We start from the raw sequence: 6,000 nt of genomic DNA on the forward strand, positions 1-6,000 counted from the left end.
AAAGAGGGTCTGATGCTGAGTGTTAAGCAGCCTGCTGTCTGGTTTAGTTTCGGTGTCTATCACAATAGTAGCCATGGGACTATCAAACTGCACTCTGCCCTCAGGATACGAGCGTCTGGAGTTAGTGTAGTCTCTCTCTCTCTCTCTCTCTTTCATCCCCTCCATCTTTTTCTTCAGACACAATGCTGTATAGATATTATGAGCAATAAGATGAGGTCTGTCTGTTCTGCAGACGGCCTCTGTTCACTGGCCTGGGCGTATTTTAATTAAGGGAAATGTTTATGCTAATTGTCTCATTCCGACTTAGAGGCAACAGTCAGGAGGAGGTCCTTTCCTGTTTGTGCGTCGTGTGGGGAAAACTTGACTAGCTTGCAAAAACAACCACACTTCAGCCAACAGCTTTGGGATTCATTTAAACAGCGACTGCATCTTTGTACTCTTAACAAAAAGAAGAGTCCCGCATCTTTCGTACGGTCTCTCCTTAAAGGCGTTCATGGTGTTGAACTCGCTAAAAAACTGCGGACATAGTTTTATAATGAGAAAAAAGAGAACCTTCTCATCTCCCATCATCAGGCCCACTGCTGCATGAAGAGGGGATGCTTGATGCAATAAAGAGGGGATTTAAGGCTCTGAGGAGTGGAAGGTACTTGCCATGAGCCACAGAGCTTATCGGTCCAGTCGCCCGGGGACATGTCGGACTCCAAGGTCAGAATCAACACCAGCGTTCGGGGAAAATTCTGGAGGAAGTGTCCTGGTTGTAATTTGAGAGTAGAGGTTTAGAGTAAAGATCTTTTGGGGTCCAAATGTTCAGACTCACAGCCTCATGGAAGGGGTAGAATTGGACCTGATCATTAGTTAACATAATACACAACCCAGTTTTGCCCCAGATGTTGCAGTCCTGACCCGGTGCGTGTCCCAGAGGAGAGAGACCAGAGACAGGTCAGGTTGCTTTGAGGATTCACATGTTTTATAAAAATGAGGTGATGAGATGATGTGTGTGGTTAAAACAATCATCTTCCTCCGTAACACAAAGGTCTATCTCTGTAGGGATCCTTTCTGTCATGCTGTCACACACTTAGAAGAACAATCTGAGCCTGTCAGTGGACGGACTTTGGACGATCACATTGCAGCCCTAACAGCCTGTTTCATGAGTGAAGCTGAAGCAATGTGCCAGAGCAGCTCCGAAGCTATATTTACCTTGTAGTCAAACAGAGCACAGAAAATAGGTCCCTGTTTTAGAGAGCCAGAAACACCCTTTAGTGCTGCTGTGGCTGAACTGGAGCAGGTCCCAACATGTGGTGGGAAGCCTGAAGCCAGAGGGAGGCTGGAGGTGGTTATTTCTGCACTGAAATGTCGATAGTTTGGGCATCACATGTTCCTGTGTGTGTGTGTGTGTGTGTGTGTGTGTGTGTGTGTGTGTGTGTGTGTGTGATGTTCAGGTGTCTATGTAGGGTTCCTTCATCTCTCTCACACAGTTGCTTCTTGCTTTCTCATCTTCTCTCCTCCTACATGTCTCTTCCTCCCTCGCTCCCTGGAGTTTTCCACACACCCTCCTATTCACACACACACACACACACACACACACACACACACACACACACACACACTTTCTCTTTTCTTCTCCCTATTCTCTCACCTATACTCCCTCTCTTCTCTCAGGAGTAATCTTCACAGCCCTCCCCCTCTCCCTCTCTCTCTCTCTTCGTCTTCCTCTCTCTCTCTCCTCCCCTCCCTCTCTCTCTCTGTCCCTCTCTCTCTCTCTCTTCCTCCCTCTCTCTCTCTCCCCCCCCCCCCCCCCCCTCTGTTTTCTGCCTCCTTCATCTTTTTTTTCTTCCTATTTTTTCCTTTTGCTACCTCCTCCTGTTACACTCTCTTTCCTAGATGTCTGATAAGCATTCAGCGGTAGCACCATCTCATTCTGTACACACACACACACACACACACACACACACACACACACTCCCTCATCTCACTCCAGCCTGCTATTGTATCCTAGCAACCTAACTTTACTACTAGTAGTAACATCAGTCAGGCATCTCCCCTCAGCAAACACAGAATATTCTTCGCTTTAGATTCTTGTAGGTTAACAAGAAATCCGCGATGGAAATGTTCTTCTTCAGCTGCAGCGTCCTGGAATGATCGAAGCTCCACCTTCTGAATGATGCACGCCTTGAATCAGTCAAAAAGCACATCAACTGTTGGCGTCTCCATCGGGCCAAAAGCTGCATGATTTGAACACCAGAACCAGAACACATAATCCTCCTCCTGCTTTCCATAAAACAAGATCTGTGGATTCAGAGAAAATCTGGAGGCTTAAGCACCAAAAATGGCCGCCGTCAGTGCCAACCAGAGATTCCCTGAATGCTCGAGGGGTGTGTGAAGACGTTTCACACAAAAACCGAGCAAACTCATTTTCACAGACGGATTAATTCAAATGTAAAAGAGGAAACTGTTTCTCTAAACTCCGTTTCATTTTCTTATGTTCGTTCAGACTGGAGGTGTTTTTATTTCACGTTCCTTCATTTCATCCTGAACGGTCGGGAAAACTGACGTCGGACACTCGACAACGATTGGACAACGTAAATTTGATTTTGCTAACGTGACAGCTTCTTGTGAAAGTCTAATCCAATTTTTCATCTTGATTATTTTGATCTGGACCGCAGAGCCATGCACCTGAAACTAACTACAGAGGGGCACCTCGAGCAGCGTACGGCTGCGGACCACGCTGCTCTGTTTGCACAGTTGGGACTGATGATGACTTTGGTGATCACGTGACTTTGAGTCTGAGACGTTGCTCATTGCGTCCTTCATAAATTGGAAAAACACGGTTCCATGCAACTTGCAGCCCGAAGCTTGTTTCCCCTGAAACCTAAATGTATTTCTTCCAAAGCAGTCGTCATGGAGAGAGCAGGCAGGGACAGAAGGTGGAGGACGAACACGCCACACTCTTCAACATCTGCTCTTTTTTTCACAGCACATAGAAGATTCACCTGTTTACACCGAGCTCTGCCTGCAGACCGAACACAGGACGCTGCCACCTGGACACGTCTGACACGTTAGTGCTGCAGGGGCAGGTGAATACAGGAATACAGCATGTAATGTACAGTATTCATAAGGTTAGGATGGATGGACTGTGGAGGAGTATGGAGACATTATTCAAAGCCCTCTTCAGAGGAGGCAGAGCACACACTTTTTAATTACACACACATACAGATAATCATCCCTCTGAATAAAAGCGTGCTGGCTCGAGCTTTCAGCCTTCAGATTGAGGCGTCTCTTCCTTTGAATGCTGGTTAAAGGTGCGAAGGTGTCAGCCACCACATCTCAGTGTCTCTGCGTCTCTTTGCCTGCTTTTATTTCACCCTCAGCCTTTAGACGGAGCGCCAGACTGGCACTGCATTTACGTGTGAGATATTAAGCTCTGCCACTGAGGTTTTGAGAAGCATCAGTGTTTGAAGGAAGGGGCGGGGCTGTCACTTATTTTAGCATTATATTATCGAGACTGTTTTTTTACCTTCATACTCAACCAGAGCATAAAAAACTGGGGGAAAGCATTGTAGTGCTTCTTTTTGCTAAATGCTAACATCATCACATGCTAACAACAATATGTCTAAGTGTAGTGTTCATGATGTTCACCATCTTATTTGAACTAATTTCAGATTCCCAGGACTGAAAACTAAATCCTGTTTGCAGTCACAGTCGATGTTTGAACGTTAACGTTCATTTTTCAGTAACACACACAGGCCACAAGATGGCATCAGCTACACTTCAATATGGAAACTGTGAAACTCTTTTATGGTGAGTGTGAGTCAAAAGCATAAAGCAGTAACTCTGTAAGCATGAACAAACGGCGGTGTCATACAAACACGCAAAGCAAACTCGCTAACAGGGAATCAGAGATGAAGGCCTGCCTGTCATACGACCCTGCTTCAGACGAAGGCCTGCTGCCTCCTGCAGTGGAACTTAATACAAGGGCCTGGGCAGTGTTTGAGGAACTACTCTGCAGTAACACCTCCTCTCCATCTATCCTGTGGGGTCCCACAAGGCTCCGTTGTCGGTCCCGTTCTGATCTCATCTGCTTGCTTCCTTTAATCATCTAGAAGCTCGACAGCTCCTCAATCTGTCACGCTGACGACACTCAGCTGTACCTACCCCTGAAACTAAACACGATGTCAAATCTAGATTCCCTCAGAGACTGCCTTAAAGACACGGATGGCTCAAAGTTCCCTCAAATTGAATGAGCTGATCTGAGTGTCCCAGATCCCCCAACTGACCTCTAACAGCGTAGGTCAACAGTGCGCTGACCTTTAGTCCCATGCTAGGAACACTTGTATGCCTTCTTCTGCCTTTACATGTGGCATCCAGGTAGTTCCCTTTAGCGTCATACCTTTTCTAATTACCTGTCAGTGATTTAAAGAACCCTATCAATATTTTACTCACAGCTTCATCATCCAGTCGTCCCTGTCCCACCTGCAACAGGTAAGGGCTGGTTCAGTGAGGCGGCATCATATCAGAGCGACCCTAGCGTCTTTCTCTGGCAGCTGAAACACTTTATGAATCATTTAAAGTGGTGATTATCCTTTTAATTGATGTATCCTCTGAATCCAAAAGTATGCCTACATTTCCTTCCCTCGAATCCTGCTGTTAGCTGTGGCTTTAACCTGAGAGGAGAAACCAGACCAGGCTGTCCTTTCTTTATTGTCAAGTGCACAGTGGCCTCAGACAGACATCTGTGGAACAGCCTTTCTCCTCACAGTTTAGAAAGGAGGTAAAAAGATGAAGCAAAGGTCACAGGCTGGACTCTACAGCTTCATTCACCTGACGCGCACCCTGAACCCCTCGGAGCTCGTGTCAGACGGACCGAAGCAGCAGAAAGAAAGCACGAACCCCCACCTTTGATGAGATAAGAAAAGACAGTGTGCAGAGGAAGGACACTGAATCTTAATTATTGAAACATGTCTGACAGCTGTTCAGGAGGAGACTTAGAAACAAGAACTACAAGGCCACACATAAATAGGTGCAGAGTCATCCCAGGTATCATAACAACATGATTCAAGCTAATCCTTAAGATGGAGTAAGAGAGATAGACAGAGCTACTGAAGAAGATAAAGTTACCTATTCTATATTTTACGATCCACCAATCAGCCAGAACATTATGACCACCTGCATAATATCGTGTAGCTCCCCTTCTGCCGCCAAAACAGCCCTGACCCGTCGAGGCACGGACTCCACCAGACCTGTGAAGGTGTGCTGAGGTATCTGGCACCAAGACGTGAGCAGCAGATCCTCTAAGTCCTGTAAGTTGCGAGGTGGGGCCTCCATGGATCGGACTTGTTTGTCCAGAACATCCCACAGACGCTCAGTTGGATTGAGAGCTGGGAAATCTGGAGGCCGAGTCAACACCTTGAACTCGTCGTTCCTCAAACCATCCTGCTGACAGAGGCCACTGCCATTAGGGAATACTGTGTCCATGAAGGGGTGGACTTGGTCTGCATCAATGGTTAGGTAGGTGGTACGTGTCAAAGTAACATCCACATGAACGGTAGGACCCAAGGTTTACCAGAAGAACATTGTCCAAAGCATCACACTGCCTCCGCCGGCTCACCTTCTTCCCATAGTGCATCCTGGTGCCATGTCTTCCCCAGGTAAGAGACGCACATGCACCCTGCCATCCACATGATGCAAAAGAAAACGTGATTCATCAGACCAGGCCGCCTTCTTCCATCGCTCCGTGGTCCAGTTCTGATGCTCACGTGCTCATTGTAGGAGCTTTCAGTGGTGGACAGGGGTCAGCATGGGCACCCTGACCGCTCTGCAGCTACACAGCCTCGTACACAACAACCTGTGATGCTCTGTGTGTTCTGACACCTTTCCATCAGAACCAGCATTAACAGTTTGAGCTTCAGTAGCTCTTCTGTTGGATCGGACCACACGGGCCAGCCTTCGCTCCCCACCTGCATCAGTGGGCCGCCCATGACCCTGTCACTGGTTTTCCTTCCA

The sequence above is a fragment of the Semicossyphus pulcher genome, unplaced genomic scaffold (genome assembly GCF_022749685.1).
Source record: "Semicossyphus pulcher isolate SPU_LCO1_2020_fin unplaced genomic scaffold, fSemPul1.0.p SCAF_23, whole genome shotgun sequence".
Taxonomy (NCBI): Eukaryota; Metazoa; Chordata; class Actinopteri; order Labriformes; family Labridae; genus Semicossyphus; species Semicossyphus pulcher.